Here is a 22,588-nt window from a genome sequence, read left to right as displayed (position 1 = left end):
TTATAACCTAATATTTACTTTAGTTCTTTAAACTGAGTAAGTCACAACATCCACGGCTCCTAAATCTAAACGTAGTGAAGTAAATCTGAATTATCTACAGTCAAAGTTCCAGTCTAATTATTATAATAAAGAGTTAAAATCAGTTTTAAAATCCTTCCAGAGTCTGATTCTGAAGTGTGAACCAACATAAAGCACGTGTTCATACATTAACTGTTATTTACAGCTGTAATTCACCTGCGTGACGCCACACGAACAGGTGTGAGCTCACGTTGGCTCACGTCTTCATCTTTATGCAGATTTTATAGTGTCTGAAAAACAGAAGCTGAAGCAGACAGAATGATGCTGAATCCGGCTGCTTTTAGGTTTAATTTAATTCCAGTGTCTCCAAGTGTGGAGGAGTTAACACGGTCAGAAGACGTTTATCACAGTGGGAGAACTCCTTTTGTTGTGTTTCACCGAGCGGCTGAAAAGCTCTGAAAGCTTTGTAAATCTGATGTTCAATAAGCCATTAGCCGTCACACTGACCGCCTCTTATCTACCTGCTTGTGTTCATACATGAGCCCGTAACCACTGGCAACCACTTCTCAAACAAAAAGGCCATTTTGAGCAGGATGGAAAAAGTAAAACAGAAAAATAAAGTGTCCTCGTGTCCGTTCAGGTTTCACAGCCCCCCCCCCCCTCCTCATAGCATCAGTTCCTTCGTGAAGCTGAATGTGAGTTATAAATGATGTATTAATACAAACACAGTCGACCAGAACATGTGTCCTGTCTGTCTCTGTGGCTGCTTCCTAAATTAGACCGTTTCAAATCATCCACCGCCCCCACACCAACTCCCCCCTGAACAAAAACACATTCAATTCACTCAGCATCCTCAAACACAGTTGCAGCTCTCAACACGATTATGGTTCCGCCTGCAGCCATGTGTGCTCCGAAGATTCCTGTGAGAACACCATTGGTCACGGCTTCTGTTTATCTGCTCATCACTCCGTCCAGAAAACCTTCATGTTCCTGTACTGGGAAATATCCAGTTCAACAGCCAGCTCCAGTGAATGACCTCTGACCTCCCAGAGTGTGGGACTGAACACCTGACAGAGAAGTGATCATTTAACAAAACCTATTTTTAAAGATACTCTATAATAATCCCAGAATAAACAGTTTACAGCATGAACTCTACATATGTAGAGAGTAAACTAGATTGTTGGGAATAAAAATTGAAGCCAAAAGATAAAGAGAATAACTTCGCAGAGTTTTAAGAATATAATGATGATTTATGGGAATAGAAAACAACATCTATTTTAAAACTACTGACATATCTAAACCAATAATAAGACCTTCAGTTTATTTTATTATTTCTCTCTGAAAGTGCAGCGAAGTATGAAATATAATAAAAACAGCTGATAAATACAGGAACCTTCAAATGAGGTTGATGGGTTAATGTTAATATAACGTTGGTTTAATCATTTTAGAAACAGGTGATTTAAGAATCAGTGACACCAGGTGTTAGTCTGCAGGGACAGTTAATCCCTTTTATCACATTAATGATCTAATAAATTCTCTGCTGTATCATAATCCAGATATTATATAGAATTAAAGCAGTCGGAGCTCAGAGACGTAACACTCGTCAACAAGACGTCGGTTCGACGTGTGTCAGTCTGCTGCTGTGGTCTGAATAATAAACGAGCAGCTCCTGATAAACCAGCTGTTTGTTGTTGTTTGTTGTTGTTTGTTGTTGATGACGACTCAGTATTCACATTACGTGACTGCACATCCTGAGAGGAAGTTCTAATACGATCAGATGTGGTGACAGAGGAGAAGACTGATCAAATGTGTCTATAAGTTTCTTTCTTTCTTCTAAGTTTCTATATAAATGACACATGAACGATTAATTAGAATTTACTAGAACTAAGGATTCAGAGTCAGCAGAGAGTAGAGAGCAGCAATAAAACACACAGGAACTCTAATAAACTGTTCATACACACAGATTAATGCTAGTTTTGTTCTTTTGTTTTTAAATAATTAATAAACTCATCTGACATTCAGCTTATTTAAATACTAATTTATTGAATAGTTTTTAAAAAATGATCCATTTACTAAAATGTTATTATTTCACACTATAAAGAATTTTTATTATTATTCATTATTAAACTGTAATGTGTTCACGTACTGGAATTAAACCTGTGGACGTGTGGACGTTTATTCTCCAGAGTGCTGATCCATCAGAGGACGAGTGATGTGACTGGAGACACGAGGTTCTGGGCGGGAACGGGCTGCGTCCCGTCACCTGCATGCAAAGCTAATCAGAGCCCGTTAATGACATGTTCCACCCCGTTAATCACTTTACCAGCGGGGCCAGAGGGAGACGTGAGGCTCGGGTTTTACTTTTTGAAGGGTAATTTGCCCTCGTAGAGCGTAATAGATGTTCACCTGTCTCATCCAGTCAGATTCCTCAGGGTCTTTACGAGCTGGTCTGGACTTCATTCATGTCACTTTTTCATTTTCCAGGACCAGACTGAACAGAACAGAGGACGAAGTACACAAAGTTATACAATAACTCAAAGAGTAAAAGTGCAGGTAAAGAACTACTCCAGTATAAGCACAACTTCCAAGTCTTTACTCGAGTTAAAGTCCAAAGTTCGAGTCCAAAAGTGAACATACTGAACTGGTACTGAAGTATTTTAACTACTGTTGATGAATGAATGTACAAATCTAGTCCACATGTACTCCTAACGTCTCTGACAACTACCAGTCGATGAAGTTTCTGACTCAGCTGAACATTAACCTTAAGTTACTGCCACAGACTCTCAGTAGATGAAGACCTGGGCTCTGAGAGGATTTTGATTTTGGTGCCCTTACAACCAGGTGTGGATCAACATGGGAGTGAGTTCAGATCATACACATAAATTTAATTATAAATTGATTGGTCTATTTTGAAACCATGGTCAGCATCGGGAAGACTTGGGACAACATTGACCCTGAGGACAGAAGAGACGCTGACAGACGGTGAAACTGGTCTTTACAAACAACACACGGTGTAAGAACAGGTCATCAGGTCCTTCCTACTGAACCACGGGGTCACCTCGATGTTTTTCAGTGGAGACATGGTTTCAGTAAAGTGACGTGAGGATCAGAAAAAGCCTGCTTCACATTTTCTTCTTTAACAGAGTTCTCTTTGTGTTTTGGTGACATTGTTCTTCGGTGCCGTGTGGAGGAACAACTCATGAAACCACACAGGTCCTGGCATGCTCGGCAGATTTCCCGTAGAGCTGCCTTGGTTAAGGTTGGGGGTTAGGTCATGGTGAAAGATCGCAGAAATTACGGGTGGGGGGGCAGGGGGGCCTCAGATTAAGTTCAGGTTGGATAAAAGAGAAGCACAAAGGCCGTCTGCTCAGGACATGTGTTTACAGTCAAAGGAAAAAGACCTGTAGCAGCTGTAGGAATCAGGACTTTGGTCCATGGAGACAAAGATGGAACCAGTGAAACGAACAGAGTCCAAACACAGGTGGTGGAGCACGTGGATGGAGAAATTCAGACTGAACAGGGGTTGAAGATGTCTGATGGGCGTCACTGAGCTTCATTTGAAACGGATACATTTTAGGAACAGAGCGACGGTGGATCAGCGTGGAAACGAGCAGCACGTTATTTCTTATACGTTCATCAATTTGTGCTGTATGTCAGTGTTGTTTTCAAGGTTTAAAATCTGTCATCAGAACAAATCGCTGCAGGTTTAACGATGTGTTGACACACAACATCATCCTGATGATGGTTTGGTCTCATGTCCCAGAGGACATTTGGGGGACAGTGCCAGAAACAAAACACGGTGCTATCATGTTAAAACCGATGCTCTTAGTACAACAAACATGGATTCGTTTTGCCTGTCAGCAGGAAACTGAATCAATTATCAGACCAAAGAAAAAGAGGTTGGTCTTTATAAGTTCCCATGTCTCTGTGTTAGTCACATGTTTGGGACCAGCACCTGAGCAGGATCCTCTCAAACTCGTCCGAGTTGGTTAGAGCTGACAAACTGGATTAATGTGAGTGACACTGGATGTTGAGCTGCCAGGTGATGAGCGGTGGCTCTTTACATCAGTCAGACTGAGCGAGACTCAGACTCAGATTATTTTAACTTTAAATCTTTAAATACCCACGAGGTAACTTGGGGTTCAGCGTTTTACCAAAGCTGGAACCTTTTAGAAGTTCACTGTTTTTGATAGTTTGAATAAACTAATGACAAATGAATTCAGTTCACTCTTAAATCCTGATGTACAAATTTTACAAAATAAATGTTATTTCAACAAATATTACACTGAAATAGAAAAAGAATCAAACCACACACCTACAACACCTGGTCCCAGACTTCCTGGAAACACAGCTCATACTCACACTCAAACTAAACTACTGCTGCTTTTTGTGCATGAAGCCAGTCAAACACATTATATAAGTGGGTGGAGAGGAGGCTGCAGAACGACTCGAGACTTTGAAGCCAGTGAACCGGAGAAAATGTGACACAGATCAGTTTAACAGAGATGATCTGATGCAGGCTGCTGAGGTTTGTAGCCGTTACTGACATTACTGCAGTTTTCAGATTTGATATATACAGATTAGAGTCTAGTAAGGAAACACACACACAGTGGAATCAGCTCGACTCGATGGTTGAGCTCACACTAGTGAATCAGCTCGAGCTGGAGCATGAATAAATATGAGTTTATAAATAATTCTGGCAGGATTTAGCCGCCTCACACGGACTTTCTGTCAAACAAGCACAACTTCAAAACCACTTAATTTTCTTCATTATTTAGTTTTTTCTCAAATGGAAATTATATAATTTAAAAGCCACATATTCATAAATCTTTATTAGTCTAATATATAATATATAAAACACTGTAACTGGCTCAATAAAAACAAGGACGACAACAGTTTTAGCTTCTTTCTCAGCTTAGAAGAATATTGAACATTATCTCCGTCATCGTTTTAGGTCTTGATCCGACCCGGAGTCGGAGGGTCCACATTAAAATCAGCCAAATAAAACCAACTGGAATCCAACCTGTTAGCCTGACCTACTGCAACACACTGTAACAGCAACTTAATTAATTAAGAAAAATTTAGCAGCAGGTGAAGTTCCCAGTGTTCAATGCTTTGAAGAAAACGAGGCGTGCATACAGTATCACAGGTTACAGGAAAAGAAAAGGACGAGGATGTTCTATGTTTGGAGCTTTGTCTCACCAGAGCTCAGAGCTGGAGCTGAACCAGCAGGACCACATGCTCACACAAGCTGCTTCCACAGTAAAAATATGTGCTGAAGCCCTGCTGAGTCCTGCACTTAAAATGGCTTCTCTAAAACATTTATTTGATTTGTGAGGGACTGGTGAGAACGGACCACTTTACATTCTCAGCCTGCTTCACATTTATCCCTAAGACTAACTGGTCTCTGAGCAGCAGTCGTTTGTCTGAATCTGTTTGACAGTCGCTTTTTCTCAGTATCTACACTGAGAAGCTTCAGGCTCAGCTCCCCAGCCTGGTTTCATTCTCATAGATCCTGTGGATTTTGCCAAGAAATGGCTTCAGACAACCTTCAACCACCGAAGTGTTTTGTGGATTTCACTTTAATTACTGAACTCTTCTCAGTTCAGTAATATACTTGCTGCTACAGTTTCCTGTTTTACATTAAAGGGGTCATTTTATGCTTTTCGGCTCTGATGTTAAATATACACTTTGTAAAGTTGGGTGCCCACATTACACATTGTCAGGAGCTAAAAGCTTGGGGGTTAGGGGGGGGCTTACAGACACAAATGAGCCTTTTTAGTCACTAGGTCAGAGAGGCTGTTGCTGAGGCTTCATAACACAACAAATATAATATTTTATCAGAATAAATACATTTACCACTTGACTCTAAATCTGTTTTGCATGCTCACATGTCCAGACAGGCTGCGAGTCCTCTCACACCATGTCCGGGTAATATCTAATGTTATGTCACAATGAAATCAAGCGAGCTTGTCCCCATGTGAGAACCCATCTGACCCAGACAATTTCCCGCTTTGAGCTTCATGTGTGAAGCAAAACTCTGCACAATGTCGGAGCCTGATTCTCACAACACTGTCAGGAGTTTATATGTAGACGGAGAGATTGTTATATACTTTATTATTATTCCTGAAGGAAATTTAATTTTTCAACTGCTCACTTAAGAACACAGCACCACAGTCACACAGCTTTAAATTATATTAAAATAGCATAACAATAGCCATGAACACCTATAAAAACAGTAATGGCAATAAGTAATAAATAAGTAAGTAGAAAACATCAACACACTGAACTGAAAAAACTGAGTTACATTCAAAACTGAGTGGTTTGAGAAATAATAATCTTGTGACAGTGTCATTGTGTACCGGTCTAATTAATTTCTCCAGTAATTAGTTTTAACATCAGTATTAATATTTCAGCCTGAAACAAAGCAGCAGATGGACTGACCGACATCCACAGAGTCACGCTGGTAGTACAGATAAAAACAAAACAGAACTCTAGTTACAGTAACACTGAGGGTGGATAATTCTCAAACCTGTTCTGTAAAGGCTCGGTTCTCTGTTGGGGCCTGATTAAACTGATTAAACTGATTAAACGTCCTCGAGGCTTTGGCCCTGCTGGGAAAATACAAAGACCTTTACATCGTGGAAGGTTCCTGTGACTTTCCAGTGGCAATGGGCCTTTCTACACTCGTAAAATAAAAAGCTTCCAGTCCACATTTATTCCTGAAAATTCCTTTTTGTCACTTAGATTTGATAGATTATTTCTGAGGTTTATGAGCCATAGGTGTAAAAACACATGTGACTGCCAGCCGTGTGGTGTTTCTGGGAAGTATGGAAGGTTTTGAGGAGAAACAGAACCGTAAATAAAGCAGTCAATTTCCACTTCATTTTCTCCTCGTCTGGCCTCAGTCTAGCTCTTACTTCAGGGTTTCGCTCCTTCTGATTCAGCTCAGACTGTCTCAAAGATACTAACAGGGTCCTAATGAACTGGATATGGAGGCAACACAGACTCTAGCCCACAGAGACTTGTTAAATTCAAACATATTTTCCTTGACTCCTTACACCATACATAGAGCTTTGGTCTAGTCATGTACTACAGTGATGAATGGCTCCTGCTGCTGCTGAAGAATTTCACAGAGAAATGATGGGAATGATGTGACAACTGAGGCAGAAAACACAGTACAGGAGTTTATCTGAGACAGGGCGAGTTTCTACATGGCTCTTTGAAAAGTATCACCATTAGTACACATGCAAGTACACTACTACCTGCAAAGGAGCGATTTAAAGTACTATTAAAACTGCTTAAACCAGACTTTTTATTATCCATGTTGAGAAATGAAGTGGAGCTTAGGGGGCCCTTCATCACGTTCTAAGTGTGTTCATTTGAATGGATATTAAACCAGAAATTATCTAATACCCTGACTCGTTGGCAAATAGGCTTACTGACGTTCTTCACTAAGAATTAGGTACATTAGAAGAATATCAATCACATTTGTTAGCTAAGCATCTGACTACAGGAAGACTGGCTAACCTGGTGGTTTCTACATTTTAATGCTAAATTAGCATATATTTAAAAGAGGATTAAATAAATATTAATTTGCTAAATCAGATTAGTTTCCCAATATTTTAATATTGTTTTACCACTTTATTGGTTGCTTCAATGATGAATAAATGCAGTTGTTTGGAAAATATTCTGTCAACAATCAAGTGAATAAATTCCCTAATTTCTTTAATGGAATACAAAGTGCCTGAAAACATTATTACAGAAGTGTCAGCGAAGTAGAAATAAGAAAGCTGAGGATAAATGTATTATTATGGACATTTCCAGTGCACACATTGTACTTAAAGCTGCTGCCTGCTGGTCTGTCCCACGTCGGCTCATCTGTGATGGTGAACACCAGGGTTTCACTGTGTGCAGACAAACGTCCAGGCAGCTCCACGCTGCAGTTTTTAAAAGCCTGGTAAATTCTGGGATCATCTGAATCGAGTTTCCATCAGTCTAATTTCAGTCTTTTCTTCCAACAAAGGTGCGAAAAACATCTGAATGAACAAGCAAAGGATTTAAAGTGATGAGTTCCTCATCGCTCTCTGACAGAAATCACCTGCTTTCTCCCTCAGAGGATTTCTGACACAAAGACAGTTAGTTCAGAACTAACTAAACTCCCAGATCCACATTAAACAACATCACCTTAGCTGCAACGTTAAATTTCAGGGATTAAAACCAGTTAGACTTTGATCTGGACATTAGTTTGGGAGTTTTGGTCAGAGGATTTCTGACACAAAGGAAGTTAGTTCAGAACTACATTTATAGAAGAAACCTCCTTTCTTCCATCATTCTGATCCATTCTGTCCCCTTTCTTATCTTCCATCCTTTCTTTCATATATTATTCTTCCCCCACTAACGTTTCTTTCACTTCCCTCTTTACGTTTTTCTCTCAGAAATTTCAGTTTTCTCCAATTTCACCTCATTAGAAATGAAGCACTTACACTAAATATTCACATAATGACTAGTTCAGAAATAACAGCTGGGAGAGAACAGCTGTATAATGGCTCTCGTGTTACATTTAACAAAATATGTTTATTTTCACTACATGTTTGAACAAAAACACCTATATCTGAATTTTCCCATGTAAAGCACTTTGTCACTGTTCTGAAGAGTTCTGTAGAAATAGTATCTATCATTATAATTATTTATTATTAGAACAATAAGATTCAACGCTTCCTGTGGAAGAGGAAGGAAGCGTTCTACATTATGAGAAAGACTCTTGTGTCTAGCACATACACCGATATAAAGGTGATCATTTGTGGTTGTACGTTGGAGTTGTGTCTTCCTTGTTGTCCCTGTACAGAAACCAAAACCTGTGCTCACTGACTTTCTCATATCTCATTCTACAGATGGAGACCCTGCAGAGAAGTACTGGGTGCATGGAGCCATTTTTTAATAGAAACAGCAGCAAAAGTCTTCACGGTTTCCTCCTACTTAATGAATAGGAAGCAGGAACGTGATTGACATGCTCTTATACAATAAACATCAAATGGCATCATCTCTGCTCCCCCAACACACATTTTCAATAAGAGTTCTGACCTTTTCAGACCTTTTCCTGTCCCCCATTTGTATTCGACTGAATTCTAACTGGAGGAAGAACAAAATGGCTCCAGATGGCAGATTTGGATTCAGCTGGAGAGCTGATTGAGGCTGTGGATTAGGAATTCAGCCAAAGTACATGTTGACTGTAAATATACGAGAATCATTAGATGATTCTGGGTCAAAATGAAAAAATCTGTAAATGTTTTAAAGTGTGCCGTGTGTGGGATTCATAATGATAATATATAATATTCAAATATTCGAGGTATAACAGTGCTTCAACTGATCATCGCTACGTTTCCTGTAGCAGGAAGCAGCTGATTCCTGAGCTGAAAACTAACAGACAGCAGCCAGACACAACTGACTTGGTGAACTTAGTGTAGTGGAGCATGCAGCAGCTAATGAGCAGATATTTCTTCAGCAGTTAAAGATGAAGCTGAAAGTGAAGCAGCTTAAGTGGATTTTACAAGACTCAATCAAGTCGGGATCATTGTTTTATGTGCTGTTAGCACTGGAGGCATCAAACAGTTGATTGTCAGGTTGCAGGTCATGATGAACAACAAGGTCAGGTAGAACTAGTTCAGCAACATATAGAGGACTTATAACCAGAGTGGAACACTGATGGAGCATCTGAAAACCTCAGGTTCTTTAAGATCTTCAACAAACACCCCTGTAAATTTCAAACTGAAGTCCTCGCAGTTTGATTCATACATCTGAGAAACCAAAGATGCCAAAAGGACTCGGATCAGAATTGGGACCTAAAGACCTAGAGTCACGTCACTAGTGTGGATAATGTGATGATACAGTAGCACACAGGTTGTATACTTGTACTGCAGATACTAACATCACACATGATGTGTTTCCTAAACCTGATCCTGATCTTACTCCTCCGCCTTTTGAAGATGGTGGACCTACACGGCGTGTCCTCGCCGTCAGCTGAAGCTCAGATTGGTTCGTACAACAACAACTAAACACAGACAAACACAAACACGTCCAGTATACAAGCTGCAGCCACTTTGCTGGTCACTGAGACCAGCGTCTCCTTCAGCTCTCACGTCACAGCCAATTACATCTGCTTCCAGCCAATCAATGTCAGTCAGGAGCTGTTGTTGCCATAGCAGCCAAACACCACATCAAGACAACTAGACACAAGTAAATATGCAGACGCACTGTACCACACACACAATGTGGCATCACATGAATACAGTGGATTGTCAGATGGTCTTATTTGCTCACACACACTCTCCCTTTCTATTGGTTTGATTGACGGCTCTCTCTCTCTGGCTCTGAGCGCGCTCCATCTGTCACAGCAGCAGGAGGGAATAAAAAGGTATTTCATTATGTCGGGCTTTAATGCTGTGAACCGTTACCCCGAGCTGTCTGCACACTCGTGTGCGGCTCATCACGCCTGCATAAATCTGCGGTCCACTAGGAGGGGTTCTGTCCAAAGCTCAATGATGCCTGGAACTTATTTTAGTCTTTTCATTGTCTCCAGTGTAAACAGCCCATAACACACACAGGGCTCCATCATCTCCCACTGCAGCTGGGAGATGAGTGGCCAAATAAACCAGCAGCAGGCTCACATGAGTGGGTCGAGTCATGTTCGCACTGTCCCAAACTCCCAGATCCATATTAAACAACATCACCTTAGCTACAAAGTAGAGTAAAACCAGTTAGACCGGCCGTCTGTCTCTGATCTGGACATTAGTTTGAGATTTAGGAACAAATAAGCTCATTACTTTACACATATTGTGCAAAGACACGTGCATCAATGGAAAAGCTTTTTCCATAATAATGTTAATACAACCAAGATGCTGGAACATGCGACTAATTTTATAGCTAAAGGCTAAAGCGAAGAATTTAAAATTAAATTAAATCAGCATCAACTCAAGCGGTTTGTGACCGTTTAGTTAATTAAGATCCAGTTAATGTTAATAAATGTTCGGTAGGTCATGAAGACGTTTCCAGTTTGGATCTGACTTGTGGACTGACGACCTCTGACCCGCCTCTTATGTCCTGATGAGTATCCAGAAAGTCTGTTTGAACCTTGACTTGTTGTGTGTCTGCAGGCTGAGGAAGCTCTTTGAAAGAATCGGGCTGTTCAAACCCTGTGTGTGTGTGTGTTTGTGGTTGGGGGGCAGTTTGACAGCAGACTGAGGAAGTGTTTGTTGTCTGAACTGCGTCTCTGAGCCGGTTTAGAGAAGTCCATACATCAAAGCCTGTTTGTGTGTTTGCTGTGTGATGAATTCATGGCTGGAAACACTGCGGCTGCAGAGGGAGGCTGAAGGGACAGGACGACATTTCAGTGTGACAGGAACGTATTTCATAACCAACTCAGCCACACACAGCTTCATTCAGCTGTCACAGGCTCAACTCACATGTTACACTCTGAATATTAACAACACGGACACTGCAGCTCTCTACCTGGAAACAGGTTTGATTGTGGTGCTGCAGATAATTATTTACTAATCAAATAATTATCCAGGTGCGAGACGTGAAATAAGGGTCTGGAAACCTGGACATTAATACTGAGGTACTGTAGCACCGTGCACGGACATCTGGGTCACCACAGATAAATGTTTGCAGAGCTGTATGTGAATATTTACTGTGTTGTCTCTTGCACATGTTGATTAATGACATGTACAGTGTGACTCTGGCCTGATGAATATAATAAATAGAACTTGTTTGGGGCAGAATTTGTTGATCAAGCTTAAATCTGGCACAAAGCTGCACAACTCTGTCAGCATGTGAGTCCAGAATAATAATAGAGATGATTGTAAAAATCATCACATTTGCCATTAATCAGAACTCAGCCACTAACAGAGAGACGCACTGCTCAACACAAACCCAGAAAACAGAAGATGTGTGAGCTTTTTTAGACGAGCTGAGGGGCTACAGCTGTTATATAAGGACTTAAAACAGCCTGTGACCGTGTGTGTTGGTGTCCCAGAAATGTGACAGGCAATGAAGAAGACAGCCTGGAGGCTTGTAGGACCCCTCGAAAGAACTTGAAGGAGGCAGAGACGCTTCGTTTACTCTTATCTTGCTCTGCAGATGAAGCCTGTGGTGTTTCATGAGTGTCCACACCTGAGTCATGTGCTGCTGCCTGGTTTAATGTTCTGTGTTGGTTTACAGGTTTCATTTCTGTTTAATGCACAGAAAACCAGTTTTAACATTTTATTTCTGTTTTATTTTATGTGTAGCCTTATGTGTTAAAATCTCCAACATGTTCCTGCTCTTCAGGTTTTCTAGACTGGTTTTATAAAATGTTTGGTCATTTCTCTTGTAAACGGCTTCAGTCTCTGTGAGCAGCAGGTAAAAGCTCAGTTTCACAGTAAAGTGGAAGATTGTCGTTGCCCTTTGTCTCTGTTTGACACACTGGTCAGCTGCTGGACATTTCTAAAAACCTCTTATTTTAAGAGGTTACTCCTCAGCGTGGAAACACCAGGTATGTTCAGTGAAATGGGAGGAGTTGTTTCAGGTTTATTTCCTTCTCACTTAGAGAAGCAGTACCCCATCCTGTCTATTTCACATCCATCTGCATCAACTGACGAACTTGCTTAACGTGCAGATGTTGAATTTCCTCTACAAGCTCCACTGTTCTGTGAAGCTTCACTGAGACGTCTACATCTTAGCAGAGACGCAGCGTTATGCAGACGCTCTGCTGTGTAATCACGTTGCTCTGCTATGACTCTCTATCCTGTGGACAAGAAAACTGGTTCTTAGACAACTCCCAAGTTCTCTGAACCAGCACCAGCCCAGAACTAAAGGGTTATCTATGGTCAGTGACCAGTTGAGCAACATTAAGTGAGACACGCTCATCTGTCTGTCATGATGGTCATTACAGCCGAGAGATCTGTGAAGGATTTAAAGCCAAATTTCAGGTTTCGTAATAATCAGGTCAATCAAATATGGTTTGCATCTTCACTGGTACCTTGCTTGAGCGGTCTGCTATTGTCGGTTTTAACAAGAACTGACAGCACAAACAGCAACTGTGAAATTAAAGAGGAGGCTGTAAAAGAAAGCGTGGTGGTGCTAAATGGCACCATGACATTTATGAGAGTTCTGGGGTCAGAGAGCTGAGAGCTGTAAGTTTATTTCTACTTCAAACACAAAGTGACAAACAACCTAAAACCCAGAAGAAAGGCACCTGCAGCAGGAGGCGACAGGCTGATTAACACCGGTATATATGGAGTAATCAGGAGCTCGGTCCAGGTGAGACAACGTAAATCTGACGCTGAGGGAGGAGAATTCTCTGAAACTAACTCAATGACCAGCAGAGGGTTTTATTACCACGTCCACATCTAAGCTCATTAGGGTGAGAAAGATCATCCAGTGATGCCTGAAGTACTGTCATATGTGATGCATTCAGAGGCACGAGACCCTCAGGTGTTGCACGTGTCATCTGTTCAGAGATCACATATAACTGGATAGGCTGCTCCTGACTTATTTGTCTTCACACAACTAACCAACCACGCGTTGAAAAGCATCTTTCGACGATACCAGCTCCTACTAGGAAATCAGGCCAACGTGCAGCCGTTCAGCAGGCAGCAGTGGGGCGTCTACATTTGCGGAAACTAACCGCAGTAATGTATGTGTCTGCATGTTCCCGAGCTACATGTGTGAACGAGAGATTGATTTTGTGCCACTCAGGGACATGGCTCTCAGACAGCTCCAGCAAAAAAAAACAACACAAAGTACAAGTATGTGTCAGTTCAATACTCCAGAGAGAAGAAAGATGAATGTTTCGGTGAAGAAACCTCTCTGACAGCTTCTCACTTCATTTATACAGCCCATGTACAATAGAGAGAGAGCGTTCAGCAGGGATCTGTGAATGACTCATATGTGCACGTATGACTCACAGACTTAAGCGACAAACAGTGAGACAGGAGAGGAAGACAGGGACGCTGGAGTACAATGATGCATTTGTCCATTTGCTTTTCTCAGTGATTAAAACTCACATGTTAAAGCAGCTGTGTCGTCGTTCATTAACTATTTTCTGCTTCAGTGATCCAAAGATGCGAATAACAAACGTGTTAATGTTTAATCTCATAGTTTCCATAAGAATTAGAAATGTACCTAAATCTCTATACAAACTATCAAATGTACAGTTGATTAGTTTTTTGCCTTTAATTTGCAGTTTTCAACCGTTGTTCTCAGGATGCTCTGTTTAAAACTTCTCTTCTTTCTTAAAGAAAGCTAAACATTTACCATGTTACAGGTAGAACGTAGTTTTTGTAACACTTCCAGTAAGAAGCTTATGTTTTGGATGTTACATCACAAACGCATGTGTTGTCCACATTCACCTGGATTTTCATTAATACTGTTTATTATTAACATCTGATGTCATTTTAATCTCTCTGAAACTTTAGAACCTTTAAAACTTTTAAACATTTACCCGTCAGGTGAACCTGCATCACCTTTACCTCCCAGAGAACTGTGATTCATTTGGAATTGATTTAGTCTGACATAATAATGATATTTAAAATATTAAACAACATATGAAAAAGTGCTGGAATTCATGAATGTTAACAAGCTAATAAAGTGAAGTCAAATTAATAAAACAGACACTGATGAAAACCATCAGTCTGCATCTACTCACTGATGGTCCAGAAACACCTGGAAGGTTTGATGGACTCTCTGTGGTCCTGTGTGGTCCGTTACCTGCAGTGATACCAGGACAAAGACGAGATGATCGGTGAGACTGCAGCACAAAGATGACAGGTTGACAATCGGGTTATAAGTTAGGGGGCAAACTCATCTTCTACCTTCAGTACTATAAGGACAGGTCTACAGATGATCGTGTTCATATTCTGTATTTCTCTGCTGAGCTGAGCCGAGTTCAGTGAATGACTGTGAATATGAGCAGGAGCTAATGGAGACAGGTGAGAAGATGACTGATGTAAGAATCACCAAAATAAAGACTGACAGTAATCAGGTTTAATAATAAAACACTTCACGTTTGTTCCTGAGACTCTCAACTTCTAAAAGTACTAAAAGTCAAAACCACCTTCAAGTGTTGGTCTGAGGAACCTGACGTGACCCTGCTGACGGTTTGTGAAGTTCCAGGTGGCGGACGAGGTGTGTGTTGGGTGTTTAAAGCTGCTGCGTGAACTGGGCGACCTCGTCTGTGTCTGTGTCGTCTGTGTTTGTGTCCTGACGGATGATTAGAAACACTGAGTCTGCATTCTTCCTGTTTTAAAAAGAACAGGATAATTATTCTTTTACACCATCTCATTTACACAAACGTGCACAAACGAGCAGAGTCGAGCACGGAGTGACCTGAAGGGAATTATCCAATTCACAATTTGACTGACAGCTGATATTTGGGAACATCCAGGAGGACACAACGTGAATCACAACAATACTGACGTACACTACAGCGTGTACACACTGAGATACACAGTGAAGATACACGGCAGGAGGATCATTTAAATGTTTAATGTGGAATACTTACATATGTTTAATGAAACCAGTAGAAAATCCTGATTATAAAAAATAAATAAGATTATTTTTATCTGCACGCTGAGCTTCAGCCATGTTTATTTTTACTGTATAACCGGTTCTGCATAGAGCAGCAGGAGTCTTTGTCCTACAAATCACATCCATGTGTTTTCATCCTAGCTTCTCTCTCGATGTAGCAGCGGTGTCAAAGTTACAGATAGAGCTATAGAGTGGTTTTACCCATCTAGACACCTGCTGCTTCTATCAGAGATTCAGGAGAAAAACATGTTCACATTTCTCAGTAAAAAAGAAAAGAGAAGCAGCGTCTTCACAAGACAAACTAGAGAAAGCTTTTAAAGGAGTGGAGACTGTAAAGGATGGACAACAGGTACAGTATGTTCTGACAAAGAAAACACAGTGTAGAGAGAGAAGAGACAACTCAGTCCAATCACCATTAACTCATTCTGTTTCATTTGTTTCTCCTACTGCAGAGAAACAGGCTAATGTGCTCAGAAAGCAGAAAAGTAGGAAACAGAAATAGATGAGGAGCGAGATCAAAGAGGAAGCAGAAAGGTACAGACTTAGAAGGATACGAGGGAGAAAGAGGGAGCAGAGTTCGACAGAGGCGATTAGAAAGGTGGACAAAGTCGGGGAGGGATGGCGAGAGACAGGGAGAGAAAACAGAAGTGGCGGGTAGATGAAAGGGACATTTAAAGTACCTTCACTGCTCAGTGTTCACGACAATCATCAGAGTCTTAAAGCTTTTTGTCCATTTGTGAGACTCTGCTGTTTCTGGGCAGACGCTGTGCTCGTTGTGCCTGATGTCTAGAATCTGGTGGATTTCAGTCCGAATGGTTTGACGTGCAGTTTGAGCAGAATCCTGATGTGGGATGAATCACCTGAACACCTGGCAACGACGGGCTTACCTGTCGACACACAGGCACGTGATGGTTTGTCAGCAGCAGAGGGAGAAGTACGAACTTACTGCTTTGATTGTCTCATTTTAGGCTAACGACTTATTCACTCACATAATGTTTGTTACACACTGCACATTTAGGAAACTGGCTGTATTAAAAAGTCCAGTTTGGTTTCTCGCTGTGTTTGTAATAAGCTCAGTCACTTCATGCAACTTGGCTCCCAGCGCCTGTGACACCTAGAGATATGCCAACTGATGGTGCTAGTGTGCATTTGAAGCAGTCGGATGCCAGAAAACACAGAGTGAAAATGGTTTGTTGTTTCATCCTTTTATGTGATTGAAAATGATCCTGGTGAAAAGAAAGGTGATTTAAAAGCGTGCTGCTTTCTCGAACGTGCCCTAAAATGCTGATGATGTCTCTAATAACTAACAACAGTCTCCACACTGACAGACGTGTCTCACATAACGAACCTGCAGCCGTTAAATATCTGAAATGATTAATGTGGTGCAGCAGCTGTTTGGGTATATGTCCACTTCCCCCAGTAAATACACACAGTAATAAGGACATTTGACAGTTTAGCAGCTCTAAAAAGATGATTTGCTGCTAATCCTGAGGAAACACCCCCTCTCGGTTTCCTACACTTTGTAAGTTTGGGGATTCTCATCACAGCGTCATAACTGTCACTGCTGAAATGTCATGAAACAGCAGCTGTGGAGGTCAGACTCTGTTTAGCTGAATGTTGGTCATAAAACTGACAGAACACCAGCTCTGCACGCTCACAAAGATGTCACCTCTGTGGAAAATTGTGCTTTTGCTCTGCCCCCCCCTCACTCCTTTGACTCATGCAATCCCCAGGTATGAGTCAGTCGGCCACATGTGGCAGCACCTCGCTCATCAACATCAGCCCTGTTCAACCTGTGAGGTTCTGAGAAATTAAATAAACTTCACTTCAGCATCTTCTCCCTAAATGATTTATTCTCCTCTTGTTGTGGCTTTGTATGATTTTCTAGTCGCATGTTTCTTCCTCGTTTCATTAAAAAGACAAAACAGGTTTGGCAAAAAGTAGACCAAAGAAAACTGGCCGGCAAAAAAACTGGGGCAGGTGTTGTTGCTGAGCGATGAGGCAACACGCAGGTAGATCCAGTAAAGGGAACAGAACTGAACTGTGGTCAGTGGGACTGGAGGTGGGAGGTGAGGTTCTGGGAACGTCAACTGGAGCATGTAGCTTCTGGGTCGAGCGTCTTGTTTAGATCAGATCAGGAATCAGGAAAACTGTGGTGGAGTTCAATTAGAGACAGGTTTGAACGTTCTGCCCTAAATCAGCTCTACACAGAGAACCTGAGAGACGAGGGCGTAAAACAAGTCGACCCGTCTTCACTTTGACGCGTCTCCACTCAAGTTCGGAGCTCTTCTTCAGAGAATGAGAATAACAGATTTTATCTGAGCCCCTTTTTGAATCTTTCCGTTTCTCTGTTAATGCTGATAACGAGTGGAGGATATTTCACGGAGCTGATAGTAGAGAGATTCATAGTCAGTGTATTATCTGTGCTCTCACACTGTGAGCAGCACAAACACAAATCACTGAAACAGCAGAGCCAAATAAAAAAAGGATGTTTTTCAGGATTTTAGATCTTTGCCAACATACATAAAGTCAATCAATCAATATTATAGTTACCCCCAAAGAGGCAGTCAGACACTGAATTTCAACAGGGAGAAAATATTGTCTTCTGTGTTTTTCTTCATCTTGATTAATTCAGGGTAGTTTCGTTTCTTTTTACATCACCTACACTGCTCAGAACTGCTCATCAGGTCAGCACATCGAGTCGAGTCTGTCTCAGCAGTAGCTTCTGTCACTCAGTATTACGTTAATTACCTTTATCTCACCATTACCTGAACAATATCCAAGCAGCTCCCTGATACAAAGTCCGAGTAACCAAATGGTCGAATCGTCCAACTGAGTCCATGTGAGATTTCAGCAGTGACGGATTAGTAGAATGTAGCTTTACAGTTTTAGAATGAGGTAAAACACAAACTTAACTGATAACTAATTTACATGCAAAGTACTGTGACAATCAGTGCTTCATTTAAACCCAGCCACTGGAAAGCAGTGTTGGAATCTATACTTCTGACAGTTTTCCTAAAGTTAGATTTATTTATTTAGTTAATAATAATAATAATCATAATAATAATAATAAATCACAATTATAACCTGTTTATTAAGAATCTGATGAAATAATTTAAAATGAAAAGCAGCATGAGGGTGTGTCAAAATGAATAGAAACTGGGTTTTAACAAAACAAACCCTGATGATCGACGGCATAAACAGTTTGAAGAGAAACTCTTTATTAAACGTTCACCTTCTGCCTCTCAGCTGTTTTCCCTCTTCGCCGCCCTTATGTTTGTGGTTTCACTTATTGTCTAATACCTGACCTAAATAATATTAAAAATAATAAACTCTGTTTATCTTTGCAGATAAAAGTATGAGAATCAAGAATCACGTCCTGGCACCGTAGCTGAGGAAGTTAATGTAGTTCCTGGATTCTACGACTAAAATGTTCAGTTTTCTTAGATTAAACCAAATTCTGGAACTTTGGTTCCTGGACACAGCCCTGCAGTGGGAACTGTCTTTAGTACCAAAGATTAATCTCATTTTTTTATTCCGCCTCTGTTCTTTGGCATCTGTTTGCCTCCAAATTTCCCGAAGGATTTGCTTCATATTTGTACCATTACAACCGTGATTGATTTTTGTTAAAGCTCAGTGTATGATTTAAAACAGTGATGGATAAAAATCAGTTGATACAAAGGCTTCATTACCGAGTGGTCAGGAGCCAAATGCGACCACTGCTGGCTTGAACCCACAAAGTGCTGCACTGTTACATAGTTTGGAAGCTAAAGGGCTTAAACAGGATTTGTAAGCTTTCCTGTTGAATCAGTTAAAATCTTCAAAGCTCAATCATGGAATTGAATTGTGTATTGCAGAGAAAATAAAGATAACAGATGGAGATTGAACTAATCCATTATGCAATCTTTGTATATCCCACAGGATTCTCTAAACCGACTGATAGCCTCTTCTAGTTCAGTGCATTAGTCACCATTAGTTAAAAAACTATTAGTCCGTAGTGACACAGTTGAGACAGATGTCAGCGGCCAGGTTCAGTCAGACTGTTGTCGATCTAATGAGTCCGAGCTTGATCCAGAGTGCGACTTCTCTACAACTACTGCACACAACATTTAGTTAAGACACTAAAAAACTGAACCTGATGACATTTCATGTTGCTCCATCAAACCTAAGTATTCTTAAGCTAATCTGCTGACATCAGTATGAATCTGGACAGACTGTGTTTTAATGAACTGGATCTTTGTGCATGTTTTTAAACTGTGACCATATCATATCTAAGTCAAGTCAAATGTAAAACACAACATCAGAAACTGCTCACACTGCAGACAGTTGACCAAGATGTCTGACCTGTCAGAAATCCTCCTGATCATCTGATGACCTCAGACTGCACATAAACAACAACCAACACAGTCCGTGTTTGCCAGTAGAATAAAAACATTCCTGTTGAAATCACATCTGCTTCAACACTGGTTTTCAGCTCAGACAATGAGATTTAAAGACGTGTCAGAAGATTTAAGTCTTTACTTGCTCCAGATTCAGATCTGCTCAGATCCTTTGCCTCTCAATCTCTGTTGGGAATTCCTGCTAAATCTACCCCATCACCTCTTCTTTCCCACGCAGTCAAAGTTCCCTCTCATTCATTTGTGGCCCACATCTAGTGAATAACTACTTCTATGCACGTTTCTTGAGCCAATCCGTTTGCTGAGACCGTTCTTTAAATATCACTCTGCCGACTTCATTCTGCTTCTAAGATTTACAATAACACAATCCACCTCGTCCTCATCAGCACCTTATCACGAAGGGTAATCAGGCATGTCACCTTCCTCATCATCCTTACTCCATCTATCTTTACATCTATCTAAACTACACTCATCAACATGGGCCAAATTGCTAAAGTTCTCTGTGAGGAACCAATTTTCTACAGCTAACATAAAATAAAGAGACACGGACAATATCTACAATATCTATCTGTTACACAGCAGGACAAGAGCAGAGAGTCCGATGGGTCTCATCTCCACATCATGGATGCAGAACTAATCACAGCTGTAGGTTTAAAACAGAACACACTGTTGTAAAACACAGACAGATGTGTGTCAGATGTGAGCTATTACTGGGGAAGTGAGGGCGACTGATTCCTGTAAAACACACATAGATGTCTACAGTATATTCCTATAATTATTACATAAGAGGAACTGTTTGGAAGAAGGATTTCTGCTTCATGGCCTTGTCTGAAGAAGCCAGACTTTCATTTTGAAAATGCATTTGAAAGTGAATTGTTGGCTGAGATGTGGTTTGACTCCTCCTTATTCCACTTCTTGTGAGGGCTCTCGTGTGTTTTATCGAGTCTGCAATCTCAGGGAAACATCCAGCTTCTCATTTTCTGCCTCTCTGAGAAACATTTAAAACTTAGATGTTGATTAAAATGAAGTAGAGATTCCCTGTAGTTCAATCCACTTCACCTGCACTTCATAGAGGCCAATTTCCTTCTTGCTGAGCACCGAAGGTATCATGAAACAGACTGTAGTAGTAGTAACACGAATTAATTACAATCTAAAAGGAGACGGGTGGTGAGGTGTGGTAAAACATCATTATACAAGCGATAAACTGAAGTTACAACCTGACCTTCTATCACAGTGACCTCATTTCTTAACTCACTTAAACAGACTAAAGTAAACTGCTCCAAAAATAAAGGGAACACATAATCATCAATGTAAGTCCAGGTCCATCACACTTCTGAGATATGAACCTGTCCATTGTGAATCAATTTCACAACCAGAGCTGTTGTGGAAATGGAACAGACAATAATTAGAAAGAAAATGGTCCTGCAGGTGGTGGCTACAGACCATCTCCCTGTCCTCATCCTTTCTGACTGATTGTCGATCACTTTTGCACGTTGCCTGTGTTCTCACCACTGGAGGTAACATGAGGCGGTGACTGCAACCCACAGAAGTTGCTGTGAGTTGCTGCTACATCCATGATTTTGTTTAGTTACAAAGTTTTTAATCACCTTTCTGCATCCCAACCTCTCTCTTTCCTTCCCAGGCAGTCTGTCTGCTGTTGACATGTGTCCCCAACAACACACGATGGCTGAGAAGCACCTTTGGGGAAACAATGACCCGGATCCACAGAGATCCAGTTCAAACAACAGCTTTATAATGGAAGACGTGAGTCACCTTCCCAAGAGTTTGTTTTCTCAACATACTAATTACTGATTTACAGGACGATCTTCGTTTGGAGGCTCAGCTAATTTCCATTATTAACTCTAAAACTTTAATTTGTTGTGCATTGATTTTCTTCCCCGTTTCATTAAATATTCATTGTGGTTTAACAATTCTCATGCAGACGTCCTATCAATACACCAGCCCAATTACAACTCCCAATAAAACCACCCAGGCACAAATATAATTATGAAATATGGTGAGTCTACAGGAGGACGACAGGAACGTAGAAGAACAAGATGAACTAAAGTCAAATTTCTCTCTCGACCAGAAAGAAACAATAAGAGTTCGAGTGTTCCCCTTCATCACACTAAATAATTTCCTCAGTGGCTCCATTATTTCTGCTTAAAGTGAATCCTCTGCTCACAAAGAAACAGAGAATCGGTTAGTGATATGAAATGTGATGGTGGAGGTACCGCATCATGTTTAATGAGCATGATGTTATTAGGATGAAAAAACTGATGGAGCCACGCTTCCTCCCAAGTTACAACTACTGCTGTATTTGGATCCATCCCCCAAAAAAGCTATACTACAACATAAAAATAACAGATAACAAACAGTTGGTCCAACTACACGACTAACAAATCAATTACCATTAGAGAACAAGACAGATCCATTTCTAACAAGTTATGATCTATAACACAAGTCTACAATCTTAAAGGCCCTATAACTAATTTTTAAATGACCTTCTAAGAACTCCTATGACACTACATACCATTGCTATATGTGCCTCCACCTAGATGTTCTACTGTGCACAGCTACCATTAGCATTAGCTCTGTGAAAAAGA

The sequence above is a fragment of the Anabas testudineus genome, chromosome 21 (genome assembly GCF_900324465.2).
Source record: "Anabas testudineus chromosome 21, fAnaTes1.2, whole genome shotgun sequence".
Lineage (NCBI taxonomy): Eukaryota > Metazoa > Chordata > Actinopteri > Anabantiformes > Anabantidae > Anabas > Anabas testudineus.
The sequence above is the reverse complement of the archived record's forward strand: the minus strand, read 5'-3'. Positions refer to the sequence as shown.